Below are 12,208 nucleotides of genomic sequence, written 5' to 3'. Positions count from 1 at the left end.
GTGTGGTGTAAGTGGCCTGAGCAAGAGCCACAGGCCCTGGTGTGGTGTAGGTGACCTCAGCCAGCAGCCACAGGCCCTGGTGTGGTGTAGGTGGCCTCAGCCAGCAGCCACAAGCCCTTGTGTGGTGTAAGTGGCCTCAGCCAGCAGCCACAGGCCCTGGTGTGGTGTAAGTGGCCTCAGCCAGTGCCACAGGCCCTGGTGTGGTGTAAGTGGCCTGAGCAAGAGCCACAGACCATGGTGTGGTGTAATTGGCCTCAATAGCAACTAAGGCCCTGGTGTGGTGTAAGTGGCCTCAGCCAGCAGCCACAGGCCCTGGTGTGGTGTAAGTGGCCTCAGCCAGAGCCACAGGCCCTGATGTGGTGTAAGTGGCCCCAACCGGTCACTCAGGCCCTGGTGTGGTGTAGGTGGCATCAGCTAGCAGCACAAGACATTGGAAAACAGCCAAAAGCAATGTCGTTAATGTGCCCTCATTAATGGGCAGCTGCTTTTGGTCTTTTAATACACCCCTTCTCTGGATCAAAAGCGGTTCAATGACATGAAAATGAAAGACTTACAGCACCAGGTATTCCCAGGCAGTCTCCCATCCAAGTACTAACCAAGCCCAGCCCTGCTCAGCTTCCGAGATCAGACGAGGTCGGGCGTGCTCAGGGTGGTATGGCCGTAAGCTGCTGGCCCCAGCACAATGTCTCAATTTATGGATTCAGGTGATTAGGTGGCAAGTACCTGAAGTTACGAAGACAATCCTATAACCCTACCTTCATGTTTGCATAATACCCTAACCCAAAGGCTCAGTTTAGCATTTATCCAACAGCACAGGCCCTGGATTGTTGAAGATGGCCTCAGGAACCAGCACAGGGCCTGGTGTGTTGTACATGGCCACAGCTAGCAGCACAGGGCCTGGTTTGGTGAAGATGGCCTCGGCCAGAAGCGCAGGGCCTGGTGTGATGTGAGTGGCCTGAGCAAGAGCCATAGGCCCTGGTGTGGTGTAAGTGGCCTCAGCCAGCAGCCACAGGCCCTGGTTTGGTGTAAGTCGCCTCAGCCAGAACCCACAGGCCCTGGTGTGGTGTAAGTGGCCTCAGCCAGTGCCACAGGCCCTGGTGTGGTGTAAGTGGCCTGAGCAAGAGCCACAGACCATGGTGTGGTGTAATTGGCCTCAATAGCAACTAAGGCCCTGGTGTGGTGTAGGTGGCCTAAGCCAGCAGCCACAGGCCCTGGTGTGGTGTAAGTGGCCTCAGCCAGCAGCCACAGGCCCTGGTGTGGTGTAAGTCGCCTCAGCCAGAAGCCACAGGCACTGGTGTGGTGTAAGTGGCCTCAGCCAGCAGCAAAAGGGCCCTGGTGTGGTGTAAGTCGCCTCAGCCAGCAGCCACAGGCCCTGGTGTGGTGTAGATGGCCTCAGCCAGCAGCCACAGGCCCTGGTGTGGTGTAAGTGGCCTCAGCCAGCAGCCACAGGCCCTGGTGTGGTCTAAGTGGCCTCAGCCAGAAGCACAGGGCCTGGTGTGATATGAGTGGCCTGAGCAAGAGCCACAGGCCCTGGTGTGGTGTAAGTGGCCTGAGCAAGAGCCACAGGCCCTGGTGTGGTGTAAGTGGCCTGAATAGCAAATAAGGCCCTGGTGTGGTGTAAGTGGCCTCAGCCAGAACCCACAGGCCCTGGTGTGGTGTAGGTGGCCTCAGCCAGCAGCCACAGGCCCTGATGTGGTGTAGGTGGCCTCAGCCAGCAGCCACAAGCCCTTATGTGGTGTAAGTGGCCTCAGCCAGCAGCCACAGGCCCTGGTGTGGTGTAAGTGGCCTGAGCCAGAGCCACAGGCCCTGGTGTGGTGTAACTGGCCTGAATAGCAAATAAGGCCCTGGTGTGGTGTAAGTGGCCTCAGCCAGAGCCACAGGCCCTGGTGTGGTGTAAGTGGCCTCAATAGCAACTAAGGCCCTGGTGTGGTGTAAGTGGCCTCAGCCAACAGCCACAGGCCCTGGTATGGTGTAAGTGGCCTCAGCCAGCAGCCACAGGCCCTGGTGTGGTGTAAGTGGCCAGAAGCGCAGGGCCTGGTGTGATGTGAGTGGCCTGAGCAAGAGCCACAGACCCTGGTGTGGTGTAATTGGCCTCAATAGCAACTAAGGCCCTGGTGTGGTGTATGTGGCCTCAGCCAGCAGCCACAGGCCCTGGTGTGGTGTAACTGGCCTCAGCCAGCAGCCACAGGCCCTGGTGTGGTGTAAGTGGCCTCAGCCAGAGCCACAGGCCCTGATGTGGTGTAAGTCGCCTCAGCTAGCAGCACAGGGCCTGGTTTGGTGAAGATGGCCTCGGCCAGAAGCACAGGACCTGGTTTGATATGAGTGGCCTGAGCCAGCAGCCACAGGCCCTGGTGTGGTGTAAGTGGCCTCAGCCAGCAGCAACAGGCCCTGGTGTGGTGTAAGTCGCCTCAGCCAGAAGCCACAGGCACTGGTGTGGTGTAAGTGGCCTCAGCCAGCAGCAACAGGCCCTGGTGTGGTGTAAGTCGCCTCAGCAAGCAGCCACAGGCCCTGGTGTGGTGTAGGTGGTCTCAGCCAGCAGCCACAGGCCGTGGTGTGGTGTAAGTGGCCTCAGCCAGCAGCCACAGGCCCTGGTGTGGTGTAAGTGGCCTCAGCAAGAGCCACAGACCCTGGTGTGGTGTAATTGGCCTAAGCCAGAGCCACAGGCCCTGGTGTGGTGTAAGTGGCCTAAGCAAGAACCACAGGGCCTGGTTTGGTGAAGATGGCCTCGTCCAGAAGCGCAGGGCCTGGTGTGATGTGAGTGGCCTGAGCAAGAGCCACAGGCCCTGGTGTGGTGTAAGTGGCCTCAGCCAGCAGCAAAAGGGCCCTGGTGTGGTGTAAGTGGCCTCAGCCAGCAGCCACAGGCCCTGGTGTGGTGTAGGTGGCCTCAGCCAGCAGCCACAGGCCCTGGTGTGGTGTAAGTGGCCTCAATAGCAACTAAGGCCCTGGTGTGGTGTAAGTGGCTTCAGCCAGCAGCCACAGGCTCTGGTGTGGTGTAACTGGCCTCAGCCAGCAGCCACAGGCCCTGGTGTGGTGTAAGTGGCCTCAGCCAGAGCCACAGGCCCTGATGTGGTGTAAGTGGCCCCAGCCGGTCACTTAGGCCCTGGTGTGGTGTAGGTGGCATCAGCTAGCAGCAAAAGACATTGGAAAACAGCCAAAAGCAATGTCGTTAATGTGCCCTCATTAATGGGGAGCTGCTTTTGGTCTTTTAATACACCCCTTCTCTGGATCAAAAGCGGTTCAATGACATGAAAATGAAAGGCTTACAGCACCAGGTATTCCCAGGCAGTCTCCCATACAAGTACTAACCAAGCCCAGCCCTGCTTAGCTTCCGAGATCAGACGAGGTCGGGCGTGCTTAGGGTGGTATGGCCGTAAGCTGCTGGCCCCAGCACAATGTCTCAATTTATGGATTCAAGTGATTAGGTGGCAAGTACCTGAAGTTACGAAGACAATCCTGTAACCATACCTGCATGTTTGCATAATACCCTAACCCAAAGGCTCAGTTTGGCATTTATCCAACAGCACAGGCCCTGGATTGTTGAAGATGGCCTCAGGAACCAGCACAGGGTCTGGTGTGTTGTACATGGCCACAGCAAGCAGCACAGGGCCTGGTTTGGTGAAGATGGCCTCAGCAAGCAGCCACAGGCCCTGGTTTGGTGTAAGTGGCCTCAGCTAGCAGCCACAGGCCCTGGTGTGGTGTGAGTGGCCTCAGCCAGCAGCCACAGGCCCTGGTGTGGTCTAAGTGGCCTCAGCCAGTGCCACAGGCCCTGGTGTGGTGTAAGTGGCCTGAGCAAGAGCCACAGACCCTGGTGTGGTGTAATTGGCCTCAATAGCAACTAATGCCCTGGTGTGGTGTAGGTGGCCTCAGCCAGCAGCCACAGGCCCTGGTGTGGTGAAAGTGGCCTCAGCCAGAGCCACAGGCCCTGATGTGGTGTAAGTGGCCCCAGCCGGTCCCTCAGGCCCTTGTGTGGTGTAGGTTGCATCAGCTAGCAGCACAAGACATTGGAAAAGAGCCAAAAGCAGTGTCGTTAATGTGCCCTCATTAATGGGCAGCTGCTTTTGGTCTTTTAATACACCCCTTCTCTGGATCAAAAGCGGTTCAATGACATGAAAATGAAAGGCTTACAGCACCAAGTATTCCCAGGCAGTCTCCCATCCAAGTACTAACCAAGCCCAGCCCTGCTTAGCTTCCGAGATCAGACGAGGTCGGGCGTGCTCAGGGTGGTATGGCCGTAAGCTGCTGGCGCCAGCACAATGTCTCAATTTATGGATTCAAGTGATTAGGTGGCAAGTACCTGAAGTTACGAAGACAATGCTATAACCATACCTGCATGTTTGCATAATACCCTAACCCAAAGGCTCAGTTTGGCATTTATCCAACAGCACAGGCCCTGGATTGTTGAAGATGGCCTCAGGAACCAGCACAGGGCCTGATGTGTTGTACATGGCCACAGCAAGCAGCACAGGGCCTGGTTTGGTGAAGATGGCCTCGGCCAGAAGCACAGGGCCTGGTGTGATATGAGTGGCCTGAACAAGAGCCACAGGCCCTGGTGTGTTGTAAGTGGCCTCAGCCAGCAGCCACAGGCCCTGGTGTGGTGTAGGTGGCCTCAGCCAGCAGCCACAGGCCCTGGTGTGGTGTAAGTGGCCTCAGCCAGTGCCACAGGCCCTGGTGTGGTGTAATTGGCCTCAATAGCAACTAAGGCCCTGGTGTGGTGTAAGTGGCCTGAGCAAGAGCCACATACCCTGGTGTGGTGTAAGTGGCCTCAGCCAGCAGCAAAAGGGCCCTGGTGTGGTGTAGGTGGCCTCAGCCAGCAGCCACAGGCCCTGGTGTGGTGTAAGTGGCCTCAATAGCAACTAAGGCCCTGGTGTGGTGTAAGTGGCTTCAGCCAGCAGCCACAGGCCCTGGTGTGGTGTAAGTGGCCTCAGCCAGCAGCCACAGGCCCTGGTGTGGTGTAGGTGGCCTCAGCCAGCAGCCACAGGCCCTGGTGTGGTGTAAGTGGCCTCAATAGCAACTAAGGCCCTGGTGTGGTGTAAGTGGCTTCAGCCAGCAGCCACAGGCTCTGGTGTGGTGTAACTGGCCTCAGCCAGCAGCCACAGGCCCTGGTGTGGTGTAAGTGGCCACAGCCGGTCACTCAGGCCCTGGTGTGGTGTAGGTGGCATCAGCTAGCAGCACAAGACATTGGAAAACAGCCAAAAGCAGTGTCGTTAATGTGCCCTCATTAATGGGCAGCTGCTTTTGGTCTTTTAATACACCCCTTCTCTGGATCAAAAGCGGTTCAATGACATGAAAATGAAAGGCTTACAGCACCAGGTATTCCCAGGCAGTCTCCCATCCAAGTACTAACCAAGCCCAGCCCTGCTTAGCTTCCGAGATCAGACGAGGTCGGGCGTGCTCAGGGTGGTATGGCCGTAAGCTGCTGGCCCCAGCACAATGTCTCAATTTATGGATTCAAGTGATTAGGTGGCAAGTACCTGAAGTTGCGAAGACAATCCTATAACCATACCTGCATGTTTGCATAATACCCTAACCCAAAGGCTCAGTTTGGCATTTATCCAACAGCACAGGCCCTGGATTGTTGAAGATGGCCTCAGGAACCAGCACAGGGCCTGGTGTGTTGTACATGGCCACAGCAAGCAGCACAGGGCCTGGTTTGGTGAAGATGGCCTCGGCCAGAAGCGCAGGGCCTGGTGTGATGTGAGTGGCCTCAGCCAGCAGCCACAGGCCCTGGTGTGGTGTAAGTCGCCTCAGCCAGAAGCCACAGGCACTGGTGTGGTGTAAGTGGCCTCAGCCAGCAGCAAAAGGGCCCTGGTGTGGTGTAAGTCGCCTCAGCCAGCAGCCACAGGCCCTGGTGTGGTGTAAGTGGCCTCAGCCAGTGCCACAGGCCCTGGTGTGGTGTAAGTGGCCTGAGCAAGAGCCACAGACCCTGGTGTGGTGTAATTGGCCTCAGCCAGCAGCCACAGGCCCTGGTGTGGTGTAAGTCGCCTCAGACAGAAGCCACAGGCACTGGTGTGGTGTAAGTGGCCTCAGCCAGCAGCAAAAGGGCCCTGGTGTGGTGTAAGTCGCCTCAGCCAGCAGCCACAGGCCCTGGTGTGGTGTAGGTGGCCTCAGCCACCAGCCACAGGCCCTGGTGTGGTGTAAGTGGCCTCAGCCAGCAGCCACAGGCCCTGGTGTGGTGTACGTGGCCTCAGCCAGCAGCCACAGGCCCTGGTGTGGTGTAAGTGGCCTGAGCAAGAGCCACAGGCCCTGGTGTGGTGTAAGTGGCCTGAGCAAGAGCCACAGACCCTGGTGTGGTGTAATTGGCCTCAATAGCAACTAATGCCCTGGTGTGGTGTAGGTGGCCTCAGCCAGCAGCCACAGGCCCTGGTGTGGTGTAAGTGGCCTGAGCAAGAGCCACAGGCCTTGGTGTGGTGTAATTGGCCTCAGCCAGCAGCCACAGGCCCTGGTGTGGTGTAGGTGGCCTCAGCCAGCAGCCACAGGCCCTGGTGTGGTGTAAGTGGCCTCAGCCAGCAGCCACAGGCCCTGGTGTGGTGTAAGTGGCCTGAGCAAGAGCCACAGGCCCTGGTGTGGTGTAAGTGGCCTGAGCAAGAGCCACAGACCCTGGTGTGGTGTAATTGGCCTCAATAGCAACTAATGCCCTGGTGTGGTGTAGGTGGCCTCAGCCAGCAGCCACAGGCCCTGGTGTGGTGTAAGTGGCCTCAGCCAGCAGCCACAGGCCCTGGTGTGGTGTAAGTGGCCTGAGCAAGTGCCACAGGCCTGGTGTGGTGTAAGTGGCCTGAGCAAGAGCCACAGACCCTGGTGTGGTGTAATTGGCCTCAATAGCAACTAAGGCCCTGGTGTGGTGTAGGTGGCCTCAGCCAGCAGCCACAGGCCCTGGTGTGGTGTAAGTGGCCTCAGCCAGAGCCACAGGCCCTGATGTGGTGTAAGTGGCCCCAGCCGGTCACTCAGGCCCTGGTGTGGTGTAGGTGGCATCAGCTAGCAGCACAAGACATTGGAAAAGAGCCAAAAGCAATGTCGTTAATGTGCCCTCATTAGTGGGCAGCTGCTTTTGGTCTTTTAATACACCCCTTCTCTGGATCAAAAGCGGTTCAATGACATGAAAATGAAAGGCTTACAGCACCAGGTATTCCCAGGCAGTCTCCCATCCAAGTACTAACCAAGCCCAGCCCTGCTTAGCTTCCGAGATCAGACGAGGTCGGGCGTGCTCAGGGTGGTATGGCCATAAGCTGCTGGCCCCAGCACAATGAGTCAATTTATGGATTCAAGTGATTAGGTGGCAAGTACCTGAAGTTACGAAGACAATCCTATAACCATACCTGCATGTTTGCATAATACCCTAACCCAAAGGCTCAGTTTAGCATTTATCCAACAGCACAGGCCCTGGATTGTTGAAGATGGCCTCAGGAACCAGCACAGGGCCTGGTGTGTTGTACATGGCCACAGCTAGCAGCACAGGGCCTGGTTTGGTGAAGATGGCCTCGGCCAGAAGAGCAGGGCCTGGTGTGATGTGAGTGGCCTGAGCAAGAGCCACATACCCTGGTGTGGTGTAATTGGCCTCAATAGCAACTAAGGCCCTGGTGTGGTGTAGGTGGCCTCAGCCAGCAGCCACAGGCCCTGGTGTGGTGTAAGTGGCCTCAATAGCAACTAAGGCCCTGGTGTGGTGTAAGTGGCCTGAGCAAGAGCCACATACCCTGGTGTGGTGTAATTGGCCTCAATAGCAACTAAGGCCCTGGTGTGGTGTAGGTGGCCTCAGCCAGCAGCCACAGGCCCTGGTGTGGTGTAAGTGGCCCCAGCCGGTCACTCAGGCCCTGGTGTGTTTTACATGGCCACAGCAAGCAGCACAGGGCCTGGTTTGGTGAAGATGGCCTCAGCAAGCAGCCACAGGCCCTGGTTTGGTGTAAGTGGCCTCAGCCAGCAGCCACAGGCCCTGGTGTGGTGTAAGTGGCCTCAGCCAGCAGCCACAGGCCCTGGTGTGGTCTAAGTGGCCTCAGCCAGTGCCACAGGCCCTGGTGTGGTGTAAGTGGCCTGAGCAAGTGCCACAGGCCCTGGTGTGGTGTAAGTGGCCTAAGCCAGAGCCACAGGCCCTGGTGTGGTGTAAGTGGCCTGAGCAAGAGCCACAGGGCCTGGTTTGGTGAAGATGGCCTCGGCCAGAAGCGCAGGGCCTGGTGTGATGTGAGTGTCCTGAGCAAGAGCCACAGGCCCTGGTGTGGTGTAATTGGCCTCAATAGCAACTAAGGCCCTGGTGTGGTGTAAGTGGCCTGAGCAAGAGCCACATACCCTGGTGTGGTGTAATTGGCCTCAATAGCAACTAAGGCCCTGGTGTGGTGTAGGTGGCCTCAGCCAGCAGCCACAGGCCCTGATGTGGTGTAAGTGGCCCCAGCCGGTCACTCAGGCCCTGGTGTGGTGTAGGTGGCATCAGCTAGCAGCACAAGACATTGGAAAACAGCCAAAAGCAATGTCGTTAATGTGCCCTCATTAATGGGGAGCTGCTTCTGGTCTTTTAATACACCCCTTCTCTGGATCAAAAGCGGTTCAATGACATGAAAATGAAAGGCTTACAGCACCAGGTATTCCCAGGCAGTCTCCCATCCAAGTACTAACCAAGCCCAGCCCTGCTTAGCTTCCGAGATCAGACGAGGTCGGGCGTGCTCAGGGTGGTATGGCCGTAAGCTGCTGGCCCCAGCACAATGACTCAATTTATGGATTCAAGTGATTAGGTGGCAAGTACCTGAAGTTACGAAGACAATCCTATAACCATACCTGCATGTTTGCATAATACCCTAACCCAAAGGCTCAGTTTAGCATTTATCCAACAGCACAGGCCCTGGATTGTTGAAGATGGCCTCAAGAACCAGCACAGGACCTGGTGTGTTTTACATGGCCACAGCAAGCAGCACAGGGCCTGGTTTGGTGAAGATGGCCTCAGCAAGCAGCCACAGGCCCTGGTTTGGTGTAAGTGGCCTCAGCTAGCAGCCACAGGCCCTGGTGTGGTCTAAGTGGCCTCAGCCAGTGCCACAGGCCCTGGTGTGGTGTAAGTGGCCTAAGCCAGAGCCACAGGCCCTGGTGTGGTGTAAGTGGCCTCAATAGCAAATAAGGCCCTGGTGTGGTGTAAGTGGCCTGAGCAAGAACCACAGGGCCTGGTTTGGTGAAGATGGCCTCGGCCAGAAGCGCAGGGCCTGGTGTGATGTGAGTGGCCTGAGCAAGAGCCACAGGCCCTGGTGTGGTGTAAGTGGCCTCATTCAGCAGCCACAGGCCCTGGTGTGGTGTAAGTGGCCTCAGCCAGAAGCCACATGCACTGGTGTGGTGTAAGTGGCCTCAGCCAGCAGCAAAAGGGCCCTGGTGTGGTGTAGGTGGCCTCAGCCAGCAGCCACAGGCCCTGGTGTGGTGTAAGTGGCCTCAATAGCAACTAAGGCCCTGGTGTGGTGTAAGTGGCTTCAGCCAGCAGCCACAGGCCCTGGTGTGGTGTAAGTGGCCTCAGCCAGCAGCCACAGGCCCTGGTGTGGTGTAGGTGGCCTCAGCCAGCAGCCACAGGCCCTGGTGTGGTGTAAGTGGCCTCAATAGCAACTAAGGCCCTGGTGTGGTGTAAGTGGCTTCAGCCAGCAGCCACAGGCTCTGGTGTGGTGTAACTGGCCTCAGCCAGCAGCCACAGGCCCTGGTGTGGTGTAAGTGGCCTCAGCCAGAGCCACAGGCCCTGATGTGGTGTAAGTGGCCCCAGCCGGTCACTCAGGCCCTGGTGTGGTGTAGGTGGCATCAGCTAGCAGCACAAGACATTGGAAAACAGCCAAAAGCAGTGTCGTTAATGTGCCCTCATTAATGGGCAGCTGCTTTTGGTCTTTTAATACACCCCTTCTCTGGATCAAAAGCGGTTCAATGACATGAAAATGAAAGGCTTACAGGACCAGGTATTCCCAGGCAGTCTCCCATCCAAGTACTAACCAAGCCCAGCCCTGCTTAGCTTCCGAGATCAGACGAGGTTGGGCGTGCTCAGGGTGGTATGGCCGTAAGCTGCTGGCTCCAGCACAATGTCTCAATTTATGGATTCAAGTGATTAGGTGGCAAGTACCTGAAGTTACGAAGACAATGCTATAACCATACCTGCATGTTTGCATAATACCCTAACCCAAAGGCTCAGTTTGGCATTTATCCAACAGCACAGGCCCTGGATTGTTGAAGATGGCCTCAGGAACCAGCACAGGGCCTGGTGTGTTGTACATGGCCACAGCAAGGAGCACAGGGCCTGGTTTGGTGAAGATGGCCTCGGCCAGAAGCGCAGGGCCTGGTGTGATGTGAGTGGCCTGAGCAAGAGCCACAGGCCTTGGTGTGGTGTAAGTGGCCTCAGCCAGCAGCCACAGGCCCTGGTGTGGTGTAAGTCGCCTCAGCCAGAAGCCACAGGCACTGGTGTGGTGTAAGTGGCCTCAGCCAGCAGCCACAGGCCCTGGTGTGGTGTAGGTGGCCTCAGCCAGCAGCCACAGGCCCTGGTGTGGTGTAGGTGGCCTCAGCCAGCAGCCACAGGCCCTGGTGTGGTGTAAGTGGCCTCAGCCAGCAGCCACAGGCCCTGGTGTGGTGTAAGTGGCCTGAGCAAGAGCCACAGGCCCTGGTGTGGTGTAAGTGGCCTGAGCAAGAGCCACAGACCCTGGTGTGGTGTAAGTGGCCTGAGCAAGAGCCACAGACCCTGGTGTGGTGTAATTGGCCTCAATAGCAACTAATGCCCTGGTGTGGTGTAGGTGGCCTCAGCCAGCAGCCACAGGCCCTGGTGTGGTGTAAGTGGCCTGAGCAAGAGCCACAGGCCCTGGTGTGGTGTAATTGGCCTGAGCAAGAGCCACAGACCCTGGTGTGGTGTAATTGGCCTCAATAGCAACTAATGCCCTGGTGTGGTGTAGGTGGCCTCAGCCAGCAGCCACAGGCCCTGGTGTGGTGAAAGTGGCCTCAGCCAGCAGCCACAGGCCCTGGTGTGGTGTAAGTGGCCTCAGCCACAGGCCCTGGTGTGGTGTAGGTGGCCTCAGCCAGCAGCCACAGGCCCTGGTGTGGTGTAGGTGGCCTCAGCCAGCAGCCACAGGCCCTGGTGTGGTGTAAGTGGCCTCAGCCAGCAGCCACAGGCCCTGGTGTGGTGTAAGTGGCCTGAGCAAGAGCCACACGCCCTGGTGTGGTGTAAGTGGCCTGAGCAAGAGCCACAGACCCTGGTGTGGTGTAATTGGCCTCAATAGCAACTAATGCCCTGGTGTGGTGTAGGTGGCCTCAGCCAGCAGCCACAGGCCCTGGTGTGGTGAAAGTGGCCTCAGCCAGAGCCACAGGCCCTGATGTGGTGTAAGTGGCCCCAGCCGGTCCCTCAGGCCGTTGTGTGGTGTAGGTTGCATCAGCTAGCAGCACAAGACATTGGAAAAGAGCCAAAAGCAGTGTCGTTAATGTGCCCTCATTAATGGGCAGCTGCTTTTGGTCTTTTAATACACCCCTTCTCTGGATCAAAAGCGGTTCAATGACATGAAAATGAAAGGCTTACAGGACCAGGTATTCCCAGGCAGTCTCCCATCCATGTACTAACCAAGCCCAGCCCTGCTTAGCTTCCGAGATCAGACGAGGTCGGGCGTGCTCAGGGTGGTATGGCCGTAAGCTGCTGGCTCCAGCACAATGTCTCAATTTATGGATTCAAGTGATTAGGTGGCAAGTACCTGAAGTTACGAAGACAATGCTATAACCATACCTGCATGTTTGCATAATACCCTAACCCAAAGGCTCAGTTTGGCATTTATCCAACAGCACAGGCCCTGGATTGTTGAAGATGGCCTCAGGAACCAGCACAGGGCCTGGTGTGTTGTACATGGCCACAGCAAGGAGCACAGGGCCTGGTTTGGTGAAGATGGCCTCGGCCAGAAGCGCAGGGCCTGGTGTGATGTGAGTGGCCTGAGCAAGAGCCACAGGCCTTGGTGTGGTGTAAGTGGCCTCAGCCAGCAGCCACAGGCCCTGGTGTGGTGTAAGTCGCCTCAGCCAGAAGCCACAGGCACTGGTGTGGTGTAAGTGGCCTCAGCCAGCAGCAAAAGGGCCCTGGTGTGGTGTAAGTGGCCTCAGCCAGCAGCCACAGGCCCTGGTGTGGTGTAGGTGGCCTCAGCCAGCAGCCACAGGCCCTGGTGTGGTGTAAGTGGCCTCAACCAGCAGCCACAGGCCCTGGTGTGGTGTAAGTGGCCTCAGCCAGCAGCCACAGGCCCTGGTGTGGTGT

At 57.4% G+C, this 12,208-nt stretch overlaps 4 non-coding genes and 4 pseudogenes across 4 annotated transcripts; all 8 read right to left on the bottom strand.

Annotated features, from left to right (window-relative positions):
* Nucleotides 1-547: 547 nt before the first annotated feature.
* On the bottom strand, nucleotides 548-666 carry LOC147329495 (5S ribosomal RNA; annotated as a pseudogene).
* A 2,591-nt stretch (nucleotides 667-3,257) lies between these two features.
* On the bottom strand, nucleotides 3,258-3,376 carry LOC147329494 (5S ribosomal RNA; annotated as a pseudogene).
* Nucleotides 3,377-4,118: 742 nt separating this feature from the next.
* On the bottom strand, nucleotides 4,119-4,237 carry LOC147329493 (5S ribosomal RNA). Its single transcript, XR_015129694.1, has one exon. It is a non-coding gene; the product is annotated as a 5S ribosomal RNA (ribosomal RNA).
* A 1,058-nt stretch (nucleotides 4,238-5,295) lies between these two features.
* Nucleotides 5,296-5,414, bottom strand: LOC147329492 (5S ribosomal RNA). Its single transcript, XR_015129525.1, has one exon. It is a non-coding gene; the product is annotated as a 5S ribosomal RNA (ribosomal RNA).
* A 1,691-nt stretch (nucleotides 5,415-7,105) lies between these two features.
* Nucleotides 7,106-7,224, bottom strand: LOC147329491 (5S ribosomal RNA). The gene has a single exon (XR_015129591.1). It is a non-coding gene; the product is annotated as a 5S ribosomal RNA (ribosomal RNA).
* Nucleotides 7,225-8,549: 1,325 nt separating this feature from the next.
* LOC147329490 (5S ribosomal RNA) lies at nucleotides 8,550-8,668 on the bottom strand. The gene has a single exon (XR_015129524.1). It is a non-coding gene; the product is annotated as a 5S ribosomal RNA (ribosomal RNA).
* Nucleotides 8,669-9,884: 1,216 nt separating this feature from the next.
* Nucleotides 9,885-10,003, bottom strand: LOC147329489 (5S ribosomal RNA; annotated as a pseudogene).
* A 1,484-nt stretch (nucleotides 10,004-11,487) lies between these two features.
* On the bottom strand, nucleotides 11,488-11,606 carry LOC147329488 (5S ribosomal RNA; annotated as a pseudogene).
* Between the last annotated feature and the right edge of the window lie 602 nt (nucleotides 11,607-12,208).

The sequence above is a fragment of the Aulonocara sp. 'chitande type north' Nkhata Bay genome, linkage group LG5 (genome assembly GCF_057382095.1).
Source record: "Aulonocara sp. 'chitande type north' Nkhata Bay isolate Kocher_YH1m ecotype deep benthic linkage group LG5, A_spYH_male_GT1.1, whole genome shotgun sequence".
NCBI lineage: Eukaryota > Metazoa > Chordata > Actinopteri > Cichliformes > Cichlidae > Aulonocara > Aulonocara sp. 'chitande type north' Nkhata Bay.
The sequence above is the reverse complement of the archived record's forward strand: the minus strand, read 5'-3'. Positions and strand labels throughout refer to the sequence as shown.